Here is a 22,709-nt window from a genome sequence, read left to right as displayed (position 1 = left end):
TGGACTTCCTGGGAGTGATCCCAGGAAGCATCACTGGCATTTGGCAAACATTTGTTGAATGAATACAAGGGCTCCCCTGATGCTCTCTGAGCTCCTCTCAGATGTGCCTTCCTCACACTCCACTCTGGGCTTGTACACATTGTTCTCTTGGCCCGGAGTATGTACCTCCCTGGACAGATGTACATGCACATATGTAACACACTCACACACACACTCACATACACATCGTCCAGGCCATGTCTGTCATCCTCCGGGTCTCAGCTGAAACACCACTTACCCAGCAAGGCTTCCCTCCTCACCTTGTGGGCTGGATGGGGTTCCTCTGACACGTGCTCTGGACACCGTGGCTTTACCTTTTCATAACAGGAGTCTGTTTCCCTTGGAGAGCTGGGGTGCACATCTGTGTTCTCTGTGTCTGCAATACCCAGCATGGCCCTTGCTATCTATTAGATATTCAGTAAATGTTTGTTGAATGAATGAGGCAAGAATCATCTTCCCTTCTGATTATTGTTTACTTGAAAACAGGGTTTCAGCTGCCTACGATGGAGTTGTGGGAACCTGTTGGTACTCATCTCAAGATATGGGAGACCCCATCTTCCATGTTGCTGGAATCCTTATCTCTGTAGCAGCCTCCCTCTCAGAAATGTAGTTGGCTCTGTCCTTGCGAGGGAGCTGGAGAAGTAGACACTGGAGTCAGAATGTCTGGCTTCAAGTCAAGTTTCTGTAACTTACTAACTGGATGACTGTGGGCCATGGCTCAATCTTTCTGCGCCTTGGTCTCCCATCTGTAAACTGTGTTTGTTAATTCCTGTGGCTACTTGCCTGGTAAGATTTTGTGGATTAAATGAGATAATCCAGGAATATATTATAGCAATGATCAGGTAGTACGTGCTCAATAAGTAGAATTTGTTCTTCTCGTTAAGCCATGTGTGTCCATCCTGTCAAGAATCTGGCATCGGTAAAGCAATGGGGTTGAGCGAGACTACAGCTGATAAGGCAGGAATGTGCAGATGGAATGGAGCTAAGGTAACAACTACACGTCCGAGAGGTCCTGCAGAGGAAGGCAGGAGGGAAATTGGATGTAGCAAGAAGGCAAGGGGTGGGCTTGCAGAATCACACGGCACTTAGCCTGAGGGTTTTCTGGTGTGTGATTAGGACTTGAGTTCGGATCTTGGCTCCACTACTTGACACAATGCATTATTTTGGGTGAGTTACTTCATCTATCTGAGCCTCAGTTTCCTAATCTGTAAATAGGTTAATAATGGTGACCTCACAGAATTACTGAAGGCTTAAATAAGAGACTGTATGAACGGCACCTCCACAGGCCCTGGTGCATAGTCGGGATGCATTCGTGTTTAAGAAGGGAAAGAGCTGGTGGGGCTCTGCACATGTTTGAAGGGATGGCAGCTCTAAGAGCCGAGTGGACAGATCAGCTCATCCTGGTGAGAGATTTCCCAAGTCTGCAGAAGGGAGGGGGTAAGCCGACTGCCTTCAGCGTGGCTTCTCAGGGTGACACCACTTATTGTGTAATTATGGAACAACGCGCATAAAAATGAAAATGTGGGTCCAGATGGCAGGCCTTCCATGCTGTTGAGAGGCAGAGCTAATGAACTTAACGAATCACTGATAATTAATTTTCAGAAGGCAAAGGAAACTGGGGAGCAATGAATAGGTCTACAGAAGGAGGGAATGCAAAGTAGTGCCAACTGTCAGCCTGGAGAGAGGTGTGAGATGCTGGCACTTCCAGGCCAGGGAGACCGTCTTGACACCTAATAGTTTTGGTGGGACAGAGCCAGGAGAGAGAAGGCAGTCCAGGTAATATAGTAATAGTTGTGACAATATTGGCCAAGCTTGAATGAACCCTTCTACGTGGCAGGAACCATGGTAAGCATTTTATTTGGATCGGCTCTCATTTCAGGCAGCTTCTCCCATAGGGTAGGGAGAGAGAGTCAGAGTCCAGTGGCTGATAGGGGCCTTTATCTTAGTACCATGGAGCAATGAGGCAAAGTGATGAGAATAGCTAATATTTACTGAGCACTTGCTGTGTGCCAAGCACTGTGCCGAACTCTTCTGGAGGTGTTGGCCGCTTAGCATCATCAACATCCTAGGAGGAGGCACAGAGAAGGCGGGTGACTTACCCTGCGCCCTCAGCAGGATGCAAAGCCTGTGAAAATGCGGAGCCAGGAAGGACTGCGCCGCCGCTCAGAGCCGCCCGTGCACACAGTGTGAAGCAGGATTGCGAGTCAGGAAACTGCGTTTCGGCTCCAGTACCCCTGACACAAGTCCTTGAGACTGCCCAGAGTTTTGTTTCTTTAACTGTAAAATGTGAGCAGTGGATTTGAATCAGGACACACACTTTTCAGACAGCAGTCCTGTGTATTCAAGTAAATCTCACAGGGCACCGGAGATGTAAAGCAGACATTGGAAAGGAGGGTGGGGTCTGCTCACTCGCTGCCCCTCCTTTCTCACAGAGCCCCAAAGCCATTTGGGACTCATTGGGGCAGCTGGGGATGAGCTCAACAGTCACAGGGAAGTGGTTGTGGGGAGCGGGCCTGGCACACTGTCTTCTTGCCCAACCCTGGGCTGAATCTGACCCTGCACTTACTAGCTGTGCAGTCCTAGGCAACTAGTTTAACCTCTCTGAGTCCTGTTTTGCTCAACTGTAAAATGGAGATAAAACTTCTTTGGGTATTCATAAGGATTAAATGCCGTAATGTTGTAAAGCTCTTAGCTCCGTGGATGGTGCCTAATAAAGGCTCAACTAGAAGGTAACTGACAGATAAATGTTTGTTAAATGGATAAGTACTTTTGAATCTATATACATATACGTATATATATATCCCTTTGGGAAAAAAATATGTATTTCCTCCTAAACTTTCAAGACTAAGTGAGGAAGAATTGGAAGCCCCAGGAAGATGGGCCAATCTGCCAACATTGGGCATATTTGCTCCAGGTGAGAACGAAGGGACTGATCTAGCTGATGGGGTGAAACGTTTGAGTCCCTTTGTCTTCCTCGCTGCCTGCCAACACAGAGTGGGCGTCCACCGGGGCCCTCCCCACCGCTGCTGGGCCACCTCCCACCTGTCCCTGGGGGTCAGATGCAAAGCCAGGGAGGATGGGTGAACCCAAGGCACCGTCTCCTGAGTCCTCCCAGACCCTCCCGATGACCTCCTCGCGACGCCCGGTCGCACCCCACCTTCTGTTCACGGCCCATCAGCCGGCTTTCTCCCTGACTGCGCTCGGATTTGAGCCATTGTGAATTCGTGTTTCCAGATTAATTAGCAAGGCCCCATGTCAGATGCTAACTGGAACCCAGATGTCGGCTTGGTTCCTGCATCAAATCATTTTGTCCCTGTAATTGAAGAACACGGAGGCAGCAGCCAGGCTGGCCAGATCCACCAGCTTCCCCCGCCCCTTTCTATTAAAAGAGAAATAAACACACTTCCCACCTGGGAGGATCAGGGAAGGGGGGTCTGCCCACCATTTCTGTGCCAATAGGATGGCGATGAGTTGACCTCTGACCTCCTTGTGAGGGTGAGGTTCCCTGAGGAGTTTCCCGTGGGTTTACAGGAAGGTAAGAGGGGTGGTGAGGACGGAGAATTCTTCCTGATTTTGACTTTAGCCAGACACCCGTTTCCCAGGCTAGAACACTGCCTCTCCAGGGGAACACAAGAGACCCCAGGCAGTGCCTGCCTGAATGGCCCATCGCTGCTGGACTGCGTGGAACCTTCTAGCTTCGGGGTCACGTTGTGCATGCCTGAGTGAAACAGACGTCAGAACAGGGATGTATTTCCGTTTCTCTCCAAGCCATATGTTGTGCATGTGTGTGTATGCCTTTTGCTTTTTAGCTATAATTTATTGGGCACTTACTATATCCCACTTGTCATGGCTAACATTTTATATGTACTGTCTCATTTAATCCCCACAGCAATCCTATAAGAGAGGATTTTTTTATCCCCATTTTTTCTGGTGAGGAAATTATGTATAGTTCATAGAGGTTAAGTAACTTGCCCAAGGTTACGTGGCTAGTGTGTGACACAGCTGGGGTTTGAATCATTCGGTATGTCTTTTAAGTGGAAGCAGCAGTTACAGGAAAGACAAGCCACGTTTCCTTCCCTTTAAGAATGCGTGTTCTCCTGGGCAGAAGAGATGAGAACAGGTTTGGTCATACCTTCGCCTTTTCTGTTGAAGGTCAGAACCTACGACGGCCATTTTGGAGACAGAGGAGCGCTTTGATGGGTGGCACAGGAGATGCTAGGGGAGGCCAAGATATGCATGGGCTGGAGTCTGGAGCGTGCCCGAAGCCTGCAGAAAGCCCTTAAAAGTGGGGAGTGGGCTCTGACTCCATGGCTAGGTCAGTGCCCCAAGTCCTGCTGCACCAAGAAGTGGAAGACAAAGTCCTGAAGGCCCTGCGTTCTTTGGGAAGTTCATGGGCATCCCAAAGCTGAGGGTTCAAACCCAGCTCCAGCTTACTCAGCCTGTGACCTCAGGCTGCTCGTGTCACCTTTTTGAGCCTCAATTTCCCCATCAGCAAAATGGGCCTAAAACCTTCTTATACCATACAGTCCTTGTAAAGCTGCACTGAGTATTATGTGATATTCAGGCCCTCAGGAAATGTGAGGGTACTGTGATGGGGCCAGACAACTCAGAACGTCTCGATTTAATAAAGCAGAATCTGAAATAGTAAATGCAAAGATTTGGAATAGCCATGCTCAAACACTAGAGAATGAGGAACCTGCTTGTTAAAAAATGTAGATTTCAGAGTCTTACCCTTGACCTTCTTCTTATTGAGAATCTGAGGCTGGAACCAGAACTCTGCATTTTGACAGTTCCCCCTGGGGCTTCTGAAATGTATTCATTGAGCTTTCATTCTGAGACACATTTACATTACATTCAAATGTAAGAGCCGGCAGTGACTTCAGAGGTCTTTTAGGCCCCTCCTTCATTCACAGAGAAGGAACTCAGGTTGTAACTCAGAAATGAGTTGTCCTCAGGAAGAGCCAGAAGTGGATCTTAGTTCACTGAGTTTTCAAAATAGTTGCTGGTGACTGAGTGACTTGCATGTGGGTCACTTGCATGGCCCAAGCCTCATGGCCTTTTTCAGACTCAGCAACCAAAGAGATTATTTATATACGCTCAAATTCTACCCCTGCAATTTAGGTACACTGCCACCAGGTGGCAGTAGTATGCTATAGAGCCTCAAGGCTTGTTCCTGGAAATCCACACCCTTGTGGATTTATAACCTTGAATAGTCATATCCCTTTTTTTTGTTGTTAACATGAAGACAAACACCTTTATTATGCTAGCTAAATGCAAGCAAACATCAAGCCAATATCGACATGGAGAGTATGTTTAGAGCAAATTTTCCAAGCAAATAAGTTATTAGAGACAGGAAGCTATCTTTCCTTATAATTATTTAATAGATGTTGTTCTTAATCCTTTATCTCCTTGTATTTTTTTTTTTTTTAATTTACCTGCTTTACCCTTTGCACACCCACTTCACATGCTTTATTCTCAGATCTTTCAGGGTAGGGCTCCTTGATGTCGGAACTCATGTCCCTGGAACTTCTCTTCATGTCAAGTGTTTTTCTAAGTCTCTGTCTCATAGAAACAGAGATAAAATTGCTTTTTTTTCTGATTTCATTTTCTCCTCTCTCTATGAAGCAAGGTATTGGCATGTCTCTGCCACCCACTGTAGTTAGGGATGGGGAGGGAGGGAGAGAAAACAGTGTTGGGTATTGACTGTGGACCAAGTTCCAAGCCATATGCTTTCCTGTTACCTCACAACAGTGGGCAGCAGAGTGTGTTGTCATTTCACAGACAGGTAGCAAGCTGACGAGCGGAGGGAGGGGGCGGGCAGGAGTAAATCCCAGGTCTTTGGAGCTCCAGAGCCCACCCGTCCTCTCTCGTTTCCATGGTGGGCTGGAGATGGAGGGGATGTGGGCTGCCAGATGCTCCCCACCCCTACAGAGGAAGCCCAGATGCTCTGGGGTGAGGACCAGGCCTGGTGACAGGCTCTCCCACCCCCAGCCTATACCAGAGAGGAGGCAGGAACACCTGGGCCCCTCTCCCTGGGGAGCCTGACTGCACGGCAGCTGCTTCGCTGGCATTCTTGAGAGTGTTAATTGGGCAGGACGCCCAGTCCCCAGCCCCACTGCCTCCTGAAGTGAGCTGGACCAGGGACAGAAACCCCACTGCCCGCCGGGCATAGAGGAGACAGGATGGGCTCCTGGTCAGCAGCTCAGGGAGGAGGCCCAGGATGCCAGGCTAGACCGGTGGGTAGTGGGTGCTCCTCATCAGCAGTCTCCACTCTTCCCTCCTCTGGGGAAGCTGGGAAAGCAGTGTTGACCCCAGGGCTCCAGACAGGCCCTAAGGAGAGAGAACCTGGAATCCTTGCAGTGGGCTTCTGCTAGCTCAGGAGGCGGTCTTCTCTAGCTGGAGGGAGGAGGTGAAGTGGGGTGGTGATGAATTATTTGAATTATTATTTCTCTCTCTCCTCCTTCTCTTTCTCCTCTCCTACTGCTGCCTCTTCCTCCTCTTCCTCCTTCCTCATCATAATTGAAGACTTATTCAGTACCTGTCTGACCCAGGCTGCCACCAGGACTCTCCATATATTGCTTCATTCTCATCTTTCAACAGCCCGTGAAATGTATTTTGTTGATTCTGCTTTTACATTAAAGCTCAGAGAGGTCAGACAACTTGCCCAAGGTCACACAGCAGGGGAATTGGCACAACCAAGGCTTGGATGGAGGTTTGACTGCTCTGTCAACTCGGCCCCCTGCTTCTCACGCTCTGCCCGTCAAGGACAGAGCACTTTGATCTTATGGGAATGTTCCCTTTATCCCTGGTGCCCCAGTCCTCATGGGAGGAGTCTATGTTTTCTTTGTTTTCAAAAGACTTGGAATCTGACACAGGCTTCCTTTCTGAGCCTTGGCTCCTCAGAAGGAAGGGCAGAGAAACACCATTTTCACAGTACAGTGAGAAGGCCGGGTGGCTCATAAGTGGGGACTGGATTTCTAGAGAAGGACCCAGGATGCCCAGGTTCCCAGTGTTGCGGTTGCTGTTGAGCCTCCCCTCAGCAATGACCCAGTGACAGAAAGATAGGAGGGACTCAGGGGTCAGGATGCCCAGGGCTCTTCCAGGCCTGGAAGACCTGGTCAGTGAGAGCCATCAGGGAGCTGAGGGCTGCTGGGAACACCTTTCTCAGACTGTGGTGCCTGGCTCCATGCTCCTCATCTCCAGAGAACATTTGCAAACTTATAGGCACCCAGAATTGGCCCCTGGACCTGTGAGGGGTCAGTGAAGAAACTGGAGAGGTTTCAGGCCTCCAGAGCTGCTGAGAGGATTTGAAGGCATGGATGTGGGCCATGGGAATGAGTGGGCTTACTCTCTGTTCTCCAGAAGAAGCAGGATGAGTACCAGCAGGCAGGTCTCAGGGCAATTCCAAGGAACAGCAGGCTGGGAGTGGATGTTGAGCCTCAAGCAGTAGTGAGCTCTCTGGCCCTGGGCGAGGTCAAGCAGAGCCCAGGTGGGCAATCCCTAAACCAACCTTACGGGGAAGCCAGGAAGGGGTACGTGCACTGGGCCAGCCTTCAGACTACATGATCCAAATGTTTCCTTGAAGCTCACATGGCCTCTGATGTCGCAATGGGAAGGACCCTTTTGTGCTCTGCCAGGTCACTGCCATTTGCTGAGCATCTACTCTGACACCAGGCACTGATGGTGAACAAGACAGACAGCAGAGACTGTCATGGGTAATGGCAGGAACCGTCACAACAGCATGAGGTGCCATTTATCATGTGCTAAGGGTTTTCCATCATTATCTTATGGAATCCTCTCAACAGCTTTAGGAGGCTGGAATTATTATTATCCCCATTGTCATAGAGGAGGAAACTGAAATTCAGAGTAGCCAAGAATTTGCCCAACATCACACAGCTAGTGAGGGCTTGGATTTTTATTTTTATTTTTTGATTTGAGAAGGCTGGGGAGACGAGCTTCCTTAGGACTCTTCCTTGAGCTAAGGGATGACTCTAAGTATCCAGGTAGATGACTCCATCACCTACTTTGTACTTTTTTTTTTCTCTCTGAGACAAGGTCTCACTTTGTCACCAGGCTGGAGTGCAGTGGTGCAGTCATGGCTCCCTGCAGCCTCAACCTCTTGGGCTCAACTGAACCTCCCACCTCAGCCTCCAGAGTAGCTGGGACTCTGGGACTACAAGTGTGCATCACCACACCCAGTTAATTAAAAAATTTTTGTTGCCCAGGCTGGTCTTGTTTCCCAGGCTAGTCTTGAACTCCTGGCCTCAAATGATCCTCCTGCCTTGGCCTCCCAAAGTGCTGGGATTATAGGTGTGATCTGCTGCACCCAGCCTATACTTTTGATCTTACTAGGAAGACTTCAGAATGTGCAATAATAATTCCCTCTGCTGTTTCTATGTTCTCTTGGGTTCCCTTTCCACTGGCTGGCCTCCCGTGGGCAGGCCCCAGAGTGGGAATCGGTGCTTCTGAGGGGACTCAGGGCCTCTGTGGCTGCTCCATGTTGACCCTAAGTGTTATGGTGAATTGTCCTTTTCTCTCCTGGCTTGTAACATTACCACCATAGACAGTTACACTGTGATGTAGTCAGAAGCTGGGCAGGTGGGTGCTCCTTTGCTGGGTCCCTTGTCCTCACTCTCTGCCTTGCTAGGACAGTCCCTGAGTATCCTGAGGGGCTGGGAGAGCTGGAGTAGCTTCAGGCACCTGGCAGGGGGGTGGATGTCTTCCCCTCAATGCCTCACTCCCACCCCTGCCCCGCCTGGGAGTGTAGTGAGACTCTCCATGTGACCGTGGGCATGTCTTTATACCAGGTCAGGCCACCCTTTGGAAGACCCATAAAACTCACCTTAAAAATCCTAAGAGAGGCTGGGCTCACACCTGTAATCCCAGCGCTTTGGGAGGCCGAGGCGAGCGTGTCATCTGAGGTCAGGAGTTCGAGATCAGCCTGACCAACATGGAGAAACACTGTCTCTACTAAACATACAAAATTAGCCGGGCGTGGTGGCGCACGCCTGTAATCCCAGCTACTCGGGATGCTGAGGCAGGAGAAACTCTTGAACCCAGGAGGCGGAGGTTGTGGTGAGCTGAGATCGTACCATTGCCCTCCAGCCTGGGCAACAGAAGCAAAACTCCGTCTAAAAAAAAAAAACCTAAAAGAAAAATGTTCGGGGCTGAGCATGGTGGCTCATGCCTGTAATCCCAGCACTTTGGGAGGCTGAGGTGGGTGGATCACCTGAGGTCAGGAGTTCAAGACCAGCCTGACCAGCATAGTGAAACCCCCTCTCTACTAAAAGTACAAGATTAGCTGGGTGTGGTGGTACACGCCTGTAATCCCAGCTTCTTGGGAGGCTGAGGCAGGAGAGTCGCTTGAACCTGGGAGGCAGAGGTTGCAGTGCCACTGCACTCCAGCCTGGGCAACAAGATTGAAACTCCATCTCAAAAACAAAATCAGAAACAAAACCCAAAAAAAGAAAGAAAAATGTTCAGAAGAGCTGATTCGGATGGAAAATCCTTTGATGTTGCAAGAGGCTGTATATCAAATTATATATAATTATAATCAATTAATGCATCTTTGTAGATGATTAGAAAAAATGATCAGGGACACAAAAATGGCCACTAAATTTGATATTGCTTTCCAAGATACCTTTCAGGTCTAAAGTCCTCTGATTTCAAGATTCTAGTGGCATCCAATTGCTTATTTAAAACATTTAATAACGGGGCTGGACGTGGTGGCTCATGCCTGTAATCCCAGCGCTTTGAAAGGCTGAGGTAGGAGGATTGCTTGAGCCCGGGAGTTTGAAACCAGCCTGGACAACATGGTGAAACCCTGTCTCTACAAAAAATACAAACATTAGCTGGGTGCAGTGACATGTTCCTGTGGTCCCAGCTGCTTGGGAGGCTGAGGTGGGAAGATTGCTTGAGCCAAGGGGCAGAGGTTGAAGAGATTGTGCCACTGTACTCCAGCCTGGGTGACGGAGTGAGACCCTGTCTCAAAAAAACAAAACAAAACAAAAAACAAATTAATAACAAATCATGGGCTTTGGAATCAAACAGTTTTGGGTTACAGATTATGTGGTTTTATTCCTGATACTGGACTTTTCTAAATCTCGTTGCCTCATCTGTGAAATGGGGGTGGTAGTACCTCATAGTGTGGTTGTGAAGATCAAATTGGATAGTGCTGTGAAGGCTCAGCACAGGTCCTGCCCATGAGTGTGGATTATCTGTCCTGGCCCATTGCTTTATGTGGTCCTGGGACCTGAGGCCCAGGAGACACACCTATTTATTTATAGCATGCTCTAAATTCATGTCTCCCAGCCTCTTTCTTTGGATGCAGAAAGAGGAGCTCAGAACCGTGGGAGGATGGAGAAGAAAACAGAGAGAGCTGGTGCTGAGGGGTGAGTACCACAGGGCGCTCTGTCGGGGAGTGGTGGATGCTGAGGGGTGAGTATCACAGGGCGCTCTGTTGGGGAGTGGTGGAGCTTGGCAGTGAAGCTTGGCAGAGGCTCCCTGGAGGAGGAGGCATCATTGCTGGGCTCTGAGGGTCCAGGAGACCTTAGCTGGGCCAAGAGAGAGGTGACAAAGGAAGGACAGAGGGAACAGCCTGTGTAGCCTTGGACAGCGAAGGGAACGTGATAAGTTTGAGAACCCGCAAATGGAGCCGAGCTGTCAGGTCAGGGTGCGGGTGCGAGTGGGAAGGGGCAAGCTCGGCACATTCAGCCAGGACATGCCATTCTGCTGAGGGGCTTGGCTTTAATCCTGAAAGTGACGGGGAGCCTCTGGCAGATTTTAGGCAGCAGAGAGGCACAAATTCCCTCACAAACAGCATCCTGTGGTCCCTGGGCACCCGAGTCTTATTTTCACGGTGTGTTAAATTGATGACGATGAGTAACAGGACGGTGGGCCATCTGAGTACAGATGTGAGCGCAGACATAAGCGTGTGTTCATGGAAATGAGCGAATGCTCCCAGGTGAGCTGCAGCCGGCTCCCGCAGCAAAAGCCCTGTTTGTCTGACACCAGGCACTTCAGAGAATAGGCATTATCAAAGCAAAACATTTGGTTATAAATATTTATAAATATGTGTTGGATTGAATTGCGCTTTGGTTCATTCACCATTTATGTCTATAAATATTTGAGAGGCTGCTTGGCATCACGGAAAGATGCAGTCTTTGTAGGCGTGGACAGACAGGGTGTGTTTGGTTTCTCCGTGGCGGGAGCAGCTTGATGACCCTGGCCTTGTCACTTCACCTATCAGAGCTGTAGTTTCCACGGTGATAATGACACCCATCTTGCATAGTGGCTGTGAGAATTAGAATAATCTCTGTAGAGTCTAGCGTGTGTCGATGCTATGATGGACACTCAGTGAATACAGCTATTATTGTTGTTCATTTGTCTCCGTGGTTTTTAAAGACTCGGACTCTTGGCTGGCCGTCTGAAGCATTTGGAGTCCCTTTTTGCCTTCAGATGTCCTTACCTATATTAGGGTCAGCCCTCTTTCTTTTCTTTTCTTCTTTTTTTTTTGAGACAGCGTCTTGCTCTGACACCCAGGCTGGAGTGCAGTGGTGCGATCCTGGCTCACTGCAACCTCCACCTCCCGGGGTTCAAGCAATTCTTCTGCCTCAGCCTCCTGCGTAGCTGGGATTACAGGCACCTGCCACCAGGCCTGGCTAATTTTTATATTTTTAGTAGAGACAGGGTTTCACCATGTTGGCCAGCTGGTCTCAAACTCCTGACCTCAGGTGATTTACCCCAAAGTGCTGGGATTATAGGCATGAGCCACTGTGCCCGGCCAACCCTCTTTTTGAAAATAATGCTTTAGAAATGATTTTTTGATAACAAAAGAAAATTTAGAACATGTCTTGATGTATATGTTAGTGGCAAAGCATAATAATAAAATGAGTATCCATGAATTCACCACCAAACTTAAGCAAAAGAACATAGCAAAGCTGCAGGAAGGTCCTGTGCCCTCTCCAACCCAACCTCAGCCTCAGCTCCAGAGGGAAACTCTGTACTGACTTCTGTGTTTATAACTTTCTTGATTTTCTTCTTCGTGTTGCTACATAGATGTATATATGTAAACCTTAGCTTAACTTTTGCTTATTCTCTAACTTTTTCATAAAGGAACCAAACTATGTATATTCCTTTGTAAGAGGCTGGTTTTATTTTTTTATTTTTTGGACTCAATATTACATTTCTGAAATTCATCCATGATGATGTGGACTGTGGTTCATGCATTTTTCACTATTATGTGGCATTACCACGATTTGCCCACTTTCCTTTTGGTGTGTATTTGGATTGTTTTCAGGTTTTTCCATGCAAATAATGCTTGGAACATCCTGGCAGGTGCTTCCTGGTGCACAGTTGGGAGAGCAGAGCTTCTTCGGTGAATGCCTGGGAGTGGAATTGCTAGGTCATGGGCACGTGCATCAACTCTACTGGGTCTTAGCAAATCATTTTGCAAATGTAAAGCCTATGAGGAGAGGCTCTGTCATCGGAACTGTTTTGATTAGGCATTGAGTGAAGGGCTGGCACCACTATATGGTTTCAAACCATGGAATTGTTTCTGTGCCTTCTTCCCAGGCACAGAATGTCCTCATTCCAGGACAGGCAGAGAAGGAGCCAACAAATATTTTAAAAGTAAAATCTAGTTACAGTGATTATTGGGTGGACAGTGGGTCAATGAATAAGGGATTGATCCTTTGCTCTGTTTGGGCCCTTCTGGGAAGGCATTAAGGGTCTGTCCTAACTACTTCCTGGGTGTGGTATATGAGTAAGCTGAGCTGAATACAGTGTTCTTTCCCCCTCAAATTCTGGCCCATCTGATGGAGGTTTGCAAGAGAAGAGCCAGGAGGACCGGGCTGTGTCTGCCCGCTGGCTCAGCTTGCACCCAGCAGCTTGGCGGGGACTGAGAGGTTTGTCGGCGATGTTTCTCTTTAATGTGCTATAGAAGGGAAATGAGATGACTGATCAGGCACAAAAGCTGTGGAGAGCACACATGCCAGACCCACCCCTCACCCCTCCTCTCTGCACCTGCCACTCCAAGGCTCAGGCAGCACTCTTCCAGTATTTACTTTGAAATGTTAATTTCCAAACTCCATCGTTTCATCCCTTCCTCTCTGTTTGACAAGACTAATGGGGTGAAGAGGGAAGATGGCAGAGTTAGAGAGAGCAAGAGATGCAGGGAGCGGCAGGAACCCACAGCTTCTTGCTGGGAAAGTTTCCTGTCGGGATGTTTCCAGAACCTTCTTCTGATCATCTCTCCTCCCTGAGCATCTTGGAGGCAGTCCTTCTGCCCTACTTTCTTCCTTTAAGCACCTCTGGAGAGAGTAGCTGAGGTTGCAGATGGTTTCGGAGCACTCACTGCTCATTACAGATAGGAGTGCCGGCATCATTATCACTAAAAACAAATCCATTGTATTTATTGTGACTTACTAAGTGTCGGGTACTGTGTTAAGTTCTTGAAATGTCTTTTCATCTATTTCTCACAGTAACTCTGTGAGGTTGGCTTTTTTCTTTGCTTTTCTTTTCTTTATGGTGGAGATGAGGTCTCTTTATGTTGCCCAGGCTGGTCTTGAACTCCTGGCCTCAAGAGATCATCCCACCTTGGCTTCCCAAAGTGCTGGGATTATAGGTGTGAGCCACCATGCCTGGCTTTTTATTTATTTTTTTATATTGTAATGTTTATTTCATGTTTACAGATGAGGAAACTGAAGCTCAAGAAGTAAAGGAACTTGTCCTTTGTCGCTGCACTCCGACCCTGGGCCCGTGCGTGATATCAGGACCACTGAGTCCCAAGTGTGGCTTTTTTTTTTTTTTTGAGACTGAGTCTCACTCTGTCACCAGGCTGGAGCGCAGTGGCGCGATCTTAGCTCACTGCAACCTCTGCCTACCAGGTTCAAGCGATTCTCCTGCCTCAGCCTCCCAACTAGCTGAGACTACAGGCACATGCTACCGTGCCCAGCTAATTTTTGTATTTTTAGTAAAGACAGGGTTTCATCATGTTGGCCAGGATGGTCTTGATCTGTTGACCTTGTGATCCGCTGCCTCGGCCTCCCAAAGTGCTGGGATTACAGGCATGAGGCACCACACCTGGCCGAGTGTGGCTCTTAACCACCAGCCAATGCCATGTTGGGCCTTTCCTGAGGGTCCCATTGGGTGGCTGCTCCACCATTGCCATGGGGGAGGTGGATGTTGGTGTGTGCTGGGGGCGCTGCAGGCATATGGAGCCTGGGCCCTCGGGAACTTTCGATTTGGTGGAGAAAAAGGACAAGTTAAAAGCATGAAAGCTCACATTTACTGCATGAGCCAAGCACTTCCTGGGAACTATTTTATTCACTCCTCAGCACTGTTACTCTCCTTTTTTCACAGAGGAGGAAACTGAGGCACGGAGAGGTGAAGTGATGTAGTTAAAGTGACAAAGGAAGTGGCAAAGCTGGCATGTAAACCCGGGCAGCAAGGAAAGCCTACCCTCCTACCCACCTCCCCTGCTGCACCTTCCAGAAGGTCCTCACAGAGGCGCCCACAGGGTGCTGATGCCACCCCAGGGGAGGGCACCACCAGCCCTACAGAGGAGGAGGATGGTAGTGGTCACAGGACTTCCTAAGGGAGGGAAGATGGGAAGAAAGGAGGGCAGCTCAGGCAGTGAACGCTGGGGCAGACACCCTGGGGCAGGGAAGAGCTGGGCACGTGTGTGTGTGTCACTTAGGATTCTTTTTGCCCCTGGACTGGAGCCTCACCCCTTTCATCTCTCTTCGTGCAGCACTGCTGGTCCTGCCTACAGGTTAGCAACCCCTCGATTTGTCTTCTCCGCCTTTGTGTGGGTGACATGGGCCTTGAGTGTGGTTGGTGGGCAGTGGGGGTGGCACCTCTCTGTCCCCAGCCTGGCTCCTGCTTGAGCTCCCCAGGAAGCTGGCCCCATGTGTTGCCTCCCTGTCTTGCACCCTACTCACAGCTCAAAGGGCAGCACGTGGGGGTGGGGCAGGGTCTTTGAGCCTTGGCAGGGCCTCAGCAAGGCAGGACCTGAGCTTTCCCAGCCGGACCGTTGGGGAAGCTGCTTGTGCATTTCTTTGCAACTTCCTTTTCCAAAAATTAGCTGGGCATGGTGGCATGTTTTTCTTTAGTATTCTTCAAATATTCCTCTATAGCATAAAGAGAAAGGTCTTTGAGAACAGGAATTGGTCCATGACCAAAAGGGCTCCAGTGTAAAGGGGAATCAGCAGAGCTTTGGGGGCTCGTGTGTTGCAGTTAGGATGTGAGGTATCTGGGGAGAAGGGGAGGCCTGGGGAATAGAGGCGGCGTCCTTTGACCAGCTGCCCTGCCTTACCCGGGGAGAGATCGGGGTTTTATTTAACAAAGGAGACGGAGTGAGTCTTTACAAACTAAGCACAGAGTTAAAATAACAATACGTTACCGTTGACAAAGCATGTTGCCATGTGCCATTCCATCCAGCCTCAGCAGCACGTGAGCCAGCTCAGGTGAGCGTGTCTCCAGGAGGCCCCTGCAGCTGGGGTACTTCCCCAGGTAGAGTGCTTTATCTTTTGTTTCCAACATCTTCCTGATGGTATCCCTGTTGGGTACATTTTCTGGCTTTGGGCCTGTGCCCTTGGCAAACATCCTGGAGGACCCTCAAGGCTCCCTCTTGCGTTGTGACTGACAGCTCAGAGTCACTGCTGTACAGAAAGTTTAGATTACTGCCAGCTCTGAATGGATTACCCAGGATTACTGTGTGCCTTGACATTTATCAGCTGCTCCTCCGCTGGTTCCCCAGTCCTTGGACAGTGTTAGGATGCATGTCACTGCAGATGTGGCATTTCTCTCCCAAAGAGCATTATGCCTGTCAGTCCCTTGAGCTGACATTTCCAGGGCAGGCTTACTCTAGGGTTCAGTTATCAAAGTATGAACTCTGCCAGCACAGCCCTCTCTGGACATCTGGCCTGTTTGCTCAGGGGTAGAGCGGGACAGCACAAATATCATAGCCTTGGGGCTGATCCCTGGTCTCTAGATTCTGTCTCCACCATGTGTGAATGACCTAACTGGGCAAGTTTAAAAAAAAAACCAAACTTTAATTTATTTCCTTATACAAATAAAGATTTCCCCCAAATAAGCCCATCTCCCAGGGTTATTGCCGAGACTAAATGAAATAACACTTGCACCGCACCGGGCAATAAACTCTAAGTACCGATTAGCTTCCTTCCTTTGCAGTCTGGCAGACCTGAGTCAGATGAGGCCTAATCAGGGGCTCATATGATGCTATGAGGGCCCAGGTTCATTCATTCGTTCATTCGTTCATTCATTCGTTCATTCGTTCATTCATTCATTCATTCATTCATTCTCTCTGTCTCTCTCCCTCCTGTAGTCTCTTCCACATAGACCTGATTTCTGATTCTCCCCTTCTTCATTCATGTCCCAAGATGTTTACAGCAGCTCCAGTTCTGACCTTGCCTTACCTCCAAGTCCCCCAGAAATGACGTTAACCTCTGCTTCAAAAGTCTCACACCGTCATAATGGCTTTGATGGGATTCTGTTTCCATCTGGAACTAGACTCCATGGCCAGGCAAATGATGGGCTGGCCCTGGAGCTGGTCATCTCCACCTGACCACAAGACCAGAGTTGGGGAGGGGCGGATCTCCAGACAAAAGTTGGGGTTACCACTGGGAAGTCCCTGGGAAGTAGGGTGAGCAGAAGCTGCAGACAAAAACAAAACAAAACAAAAACTGGTGGATGCCCACCGTGGGTACCATCTGTAGGACCTTCTCGCCTGGAGGTTCTGTCCCATATCCTGACCTCCTGCATGCCTTTGCTGGCACCCACCTGATGGTGCCCTTGGCGGAGGCCTCCGGACCAGATCCTGGGTGTGGTTGTCTTTCTGACTGGTCAATTTCTCTTTTTTGTTCTTGGCCCTGGGCAGAGTCTGGGCTGAGGCTAACCCGGTGAAATGGCTTGAAATGTTATTACCTGTGGCCTCCAGAGGGGCCACAGCTAACAATAGTCCATGTGTCCTGGCCCCATTTTCACCTCGAGCTCCTTAATTAAGACCCTCTGGAGATGCCCTGTGGTCCTGTGATTTATCCACATCTGGTTAGGCAGTCATCTAGAAGATTCTGACCCCGGTTTGATCTGCCATCTCTTCTGCCCGCTTCAGAAAATCATGCGGGAGTTCATCAGTCTTTAATATGTTTTCTGTAAAGACAGGGATGGTGATTTATGTTCCCTGCTCTCGTTACACCACAGTCACTGGAGGCCCCTGCGATGTAGCCAGAGCGCTCCCTGCCACTGACTTGGCAAGGAGGTCCTTGGGTTCCCTTTCATCTGGTTCTTGCTGCTCCTGGGGCCTCATTTATGTGGGCAAGGTGCCCTTTCTGCAGACGCAAGAGCTTGAGTGTGGCCAGGCAGCCCCGCTCAGCCTTTTTGTGTGTGTTTTTGAATCTTCTCGTCTTTATCATGACCTGTTTTTATCTTGTCAAATAACTTACCTGCATCTATGTTCGGAGACGGTGGTGAATGGAACTGAGTGGTCGTCAGATTTATTTTTCCTGCTGACTTTTTTATGTTAAGGAAGGGGCATGCCCCCCTTCTTTCTATTTATAATTATGCTGGTCCCTAGGATACCGGAAGAAGCCAGCTCTGCCCCCTCAGCATCTTGGCTGAGTACCGGCCAGGTCTCTGTCACATGGAAGGGGCCAAATAGGAGTTGTGCATTTATTGGTGTTATTCAGCTGAATTTAAAAGTGGTCTATTCAGCACTGGGGCTAAGCCCCACAGATAAGCTTGGTAGGTCACCATCTCATGGGTGGTGACAGGGGTGGGAGGTGGGGTTTCCTGGGGAGATGAGACCAGCGTCAAGGATGAGATATATCCATGAGTGACCCAGCATGCTTGGCCATCCGTGGGAGGCATGACATCCCTCTGGGGATGCATGAGGGATGAATTTATGGAGGAGGGGGCCTTTGAGATGGGTTGTGACGTTGGGTAGGACTTCAGGAGGTGCTGAGAGGAGGAAGGAACTTGCACAGGTGAAAGCAAAGACGAGGGAAGATGTGTGGATTCAGGGAGAGGGAGGCTGTAGCTGGGCACGTGTGGTGGGGTGGGGGCTGGAGGTGTGGATTGGGCCTTGTTACAGGGGCTTGCATCCAAGAGTGAAGGGTCTGGGATGCCTCAGTAGGCAGAGGGGTGTTATTGAAGGGTTTTGAGTGGGCACGTACGTTTGCTTGTGTGTGGACTGACCGGATAGAAACTGAGGTGTATAACAGTTGATGATGTTAACTGAACACTTACTACATGCAAGGCATGTTCCTAGTGCCTTACGTGCATCATTTTCTAAATGTAGGTCACTCTTCTGTTCAGAACCCTCTGATGGCTACTGCTTCATCACAGTGATATCCAAAGTCCCTACCCTTGACTACTTTTCCCCTTTCTCACTCCAGTGACCCTGGACTCCTTGCTTTTCCATGAACACCAAGCATATTCCTGCTTCCGGACCTTGGCACTGACTGTTCTCTGTGCCTAGAATACTCTTTCTCCCAGATACCCATGGGGCTCACTCCCTTCTTCCTTTAGGTCTTTGATCAAAGGCCTTCCCCGCTGCCTAGAAAAAGGTAACTCCCACTCGGCACCCCCAGTGCTTTTACCCCTCAACTGCTTGATTCTTCTCTGTAGTACTCACCTCCACCAGCTATCCCACAGAATATGAGCTCCACGGGGCAGGGCTGTGTTCCTTGCTCTATCCCCACCCCAGGAACAAGGCCTGGTGCACAGGGGTGCTCAGCAGGTAGTTACTGCATGAGTGAGTGTTCTGCAGTCTGCACTCCCACCGTGGGAGTTGCCTGTCATCATCCTCATCTTGCAGACAAGGAAACCAAGTTGAAGGTCAAGTAACTGGGCAAGGTCACCTGCTGGGAATGGCTGGAGACTGCCCATCTCTGACCCCACCATGTAACCACACCGCCTTGTCATGGTCGTGACTGGGCAACAACACTCACATCTCTGTCCTAGGGGCTGTGTGAGGTTTTTTTCCAGCTTTATTTTGAACAGTGTTTTTGTTAGAAGGTACTTCATTCCCAGAGGGTTCATTAATTGAGGGCGTTGCACTTTGTGAAGAATCGCTGTCTAGCTTGGGTCTGGAAATCACACTGTGCGCTTTTCAGATGTGCTAAAATAAACGTTTAGAGGAGAAAAAAGGAGTCTGATTGTTGTAAAAATTAGGCAGTTTGGGGAGAGAGCTGGAAGCTTGTTAAAATCCTCACCAAGGGGCCTTGGAAGTCGTTACTAAGGAGACCAATGGTGGGTTCCTTTCTGGTTAGCCGGTGGGAGGGCATCAGGAGTTGCTTGGAAGCTGCTGCTGGGAAAAAGAGTGTTGGGGGTTTTAGGCAGGTGTGTGGCCCCCACTCCTGCATGGCTTTGTCCTGATCTGTCCTGCTGCAAAGAGAGGGGAAGCAGGAGACCCTGTTTGGATCTTGGAGAAGGCTGGCGGTGTTACCTTAGATCAGCAGACATGAGGAAGCACCCGACTCCTCATCTCATTGCCCCTCCCAGGCATGCAGCCAGCCCTCTCCTGGACTCCCTGATGTACTTGCACCTATCCCTGCTGAACGCTTTCTATTGGAGAGGTCGCTGCCCATACGGTCTCACCTGCATGACTGAAGCTGCTCATCAGTTCTTCCGCGTACCAAGCCCAACCTGCTGTCCTGGGACTTGTAAACCCTGGTCACCTGGCCTAGATCTGCCTCCCTTAGGGTATTCAGAGAAGCAGTTAGCCTCCCCCTGCACCCTCAATTTTGATGGTAGCTCAGACTCTGAGCACCTGCCAGGGACCTGGTGATTGCCAGCTCCTCACATTTAGGATCCATGCACATCCTTACATCACAGTGGAGATATGGAAATGAGTTCCAGAGACCTGACCACACTTGGTCCTGGAGCTGCTAGTGAAGAGTGGGCACACAAACCCAGGTTTGTGGGGCCCCAGGGCTTGTGCTCCCTGGACACTGTATAGAAGCAGGTCTCCCAACCTGGTGGCTGCACTGTGACATCACACAGCAGTGCACATTGAGCTTGCTGTCATCTACGACTCAGTACCCTGAGCTGCTGCTGAGCCAGGCCTCCCCCATCCACCCCTGTGCCACTGTTACAGAGTGATCATGGCAGCATGTCACACACGCATCCTGTGAAGGACAGTCTGCGATGGCCTCTGATGGTGTCCAGAGTGAGCTTTGGCAGTCTCTAAGGTTGTCACCTTTGCGTGTCCCTGCAGTGCCTCCCCGCAGTGCCTCACAAGCTTTTTCCTTTTTTCTTTTTTCTTTTTTCTTTTTTTTTTACGGAGTCTTACTCATTCTGTCGCCCAGACTGGAGTGCAATGGTGTGATCCTGGCTCATTGCAACCTCCGCCTCCTGGATTCAAGCGACTTTCCTGCTTCAGCCTCCTAAGTAGCAGGGACTACAGGTGCTCACCGCCATGCTTGGGAATTTTTGTATTTTTAGTAGAGACAGGGTTTTACCACGTTGACCAGGCTGGTCTTGAACTCCTGACCTCAGGTGATCCACCTGCCTCGGCCTCCCAAAGTGCTGGGATTACAGGCATGAGCCACTGGGCCTGGCCACCTCACAGGTTTTAACGTGCATCTACATCACCCTGGGATTTTGTGTCAATGCAGGTCCTGATTCAGTAGGTTCAGGAGGAGCCTGATTCTGCTCGTCCAAGCTGCCAGGTGAGGCTGACCCTGCCGGTCCACGACCACCCTTTGAGAAGTGACATTTGATTCCAGGAAAATAGGGATCACCCCGAGGGCAGGATCCCAGCTGGGTTAGGAGCAATTAGTATTTTCCAAGATCCATGACACTCCTGAATTTAATGATAGTCCGGGCCAGTCCCAACAGTGATCAGACCATGGGAGAGATATTTAGTTTTACTGACTGTGACTCAAGAGGCGTTGTGACTCAGCACTCCAGACGTGCAAACTCATATCCACCCCCAGAGCAGGGCTGGTGCTGCCTGGTACAGGGGCCATGCTTTGGTTGCTCATAGCCAGTCCAGGCTGCTGTCTGAGGCCAGGAGGCATGTGCAGCACATCCTCCCTGGCACAGCTATCAGAGGAGGGCAGGCCCTAAACCCATAACCTGCTGACTGCAATGGTTCTGTGACACGACATTGCTCCCAGCAGCATGGTGGGCAGGGGCAATGGGAAGAGCACCAGCTAACAAGCTGCATGAGTCCAGAGAAGGCACTTGACCTCTCTGGGCTTTCTCTTCATCTGCCAAAAGAGAGGGTTGAACATGGTCATGTTTAAATTCCCCCCAGGTCTGATTTCCTTTGTGTGTGCGCTCTCCCACTAGGGGTTCTTTGGCTGGCAAGAGAAACTAGAGAAGTTTTGCTTCCAGGAGGGGAGATGGAAGTACAGCCTTCTACTCCCTGAGAGGTTGTCCTGGGTGTGAGGGCAGCAGTGTTCTGGGTTGTCTGGGGAGGATCGCTCCATCCAATAGGAAGAGGACCCAGGAAGCTGGTTCTGGTGACTCCCTCTCTATTCTTCTCTGCAGACACTCCATCTGTGTCTCCAGCGGGGGGCCTATGACTCTCTTCCACCTGTATCTGGTCTCCTTGCGAGGCTTCTGAATGTGCCTTTGGGATTTACTCTCCCTCCCTAGTGCTGCGTGGCCTCCACAGTCCCCTTGGGGACACTGGCAACGTTAAGGGCTCAGTGCCAGCAGGAAGGGGTTCAGCTTCATTGATGCACAGAGAGGTCCATTCCCTTACTGTTTTCTGCTCTTGTAGGTGGGCAGACTATACCCATGGGGCCCAAACCGGCCTGCATCTGCACCGTCCCTAGAAATACACAGCAGCACTTTTCCTCTCCTCCCTGAGCAAGCCAGGGAGCCTGTGGCTTCCAGGGCATTTGCCCTTGTGGTCACCTAAGGCTGAGGCAGCGGCATACCAAGGGGTGGCAGTGGGAGCCCCTCCCTAGTGGGGAGAAGTATTGTATCACTGACATGCCTTAAAATTGCCAGTATGTGATGCTAATGAAAAGTGAACTGACTTTTATTATTGGTTTTATTGTTATGGTCATTATTTTAATGAATGAATGAACAATTATTGTTTTAATTTTTTTTTTTTTTTTTGAGACAGAGTCTTGCTGTTGCCCAGGCTGTAGTGCAGTGGTGCGATCTTGGCTCACTGCAGCCTCTGCCTCCTGGGTTAAAGTGATTCTCCTGCTTCAGCCTCCCAAGTAGCTGGGATGACAGGTGTGCGCCACCATGCCTGGCTAATTTTTTTTTCTTTTTTTTGTATTTTTTGTAGAGACAGGTTTCACCATGTTGGCCAGGCTGATCTTGAACTCCTGGCCTCAAGTGATCCTCCTGCCTTGGCCTCCCAAAGTGTTGAGATTACAGGCATGGGCCACTGCACCCGGCCAAAAATTGTATTATTGCTGTACGATCAATGCACCTCTTGCTGGCTGCACACAGGTGAACCACTCCTGCTGTGCCTCCCCTGTGGGGCTGATGGTCCCCTCACCCACTCCCTGCATGCCTGGTCCCAGCTCAGTGACTTGGGAAGGGGCGTATTCATGTCAAACACGTTTCTGAGTCGAAGTCTCTGTGCTGTATCAACCCAAGAGCCAGCAGGAAAGGTCTCCAACACTAGAACACTTCCTGACTCAAATCGTGTGACATCATGTCACTTATTGTCAATG

The 22,709-nt window shown here is 49.8% G+C and overlaps 1 protein-coding gene and 1 long non-coding RNA gene across 7 annotated transcripts in view; one reads left to right on the top strand and one right to left on the bottom strand.

The window, feature by feature from the left end:
- The window catches only part of SLIT1 (slit guidance ligand 1), a 187,958-nt gene that overhangs the window by 63,493 nt on the left and 101,756 nt on the right, over window positions 1-22,709 (top strand). The window lies entirely within an intron of this gene.
- Window positions 14,407-20,090, bottom strand: LOC129006108 (uncharacterized). 4 transcript variants are annotated; one of them, XR_008491917.2, is made up of 9 exons: window positions 19,660-20,090; window positions 19,275-19,446; window positions 19,011-19,180; window positions 18,695-18,870; window positions 16,843-17,211; window positions 16,479-16,716; window positions 15,443-16,064; window positions 14,769-15,170; window positions 14,407-14,631 (listed from the first exon to the last, which is right to left on the bottom strand). It is a non-coding gene; the product is annotated as an uncharacterized LOC129006108 (long non-coding RNA). The 4 variants fall into 4 exon arrangements; XR_008491916.2 differs by having other exon boundaries at window positions 14,407-15,170; XR_008491918.2 differs by lacking the exon at window positions 18,695-18,870.

The sequence above is a fragment of the Pongo pygmaeus genome, chromosome 8 (genome assembly GCF_028885625.2).
Source record: "Pongo pygmaeus isolate AG05252 chromosome 8, NHGRI_mPonPyg2-v2.0_pri, whole genome shotgun sequence".
NCBI classification, from domain to species: Eukaryota; Metazoa; Chordata; class Mammalia; order Primates; family Hominidae; genus Pongo; species Pongo pygmaeus.
The sequence above is the reverse complement of the archived record's forward strand: the minus strand, read 5'-3'. Positions and strand labels throughout refer to the sequence as shown.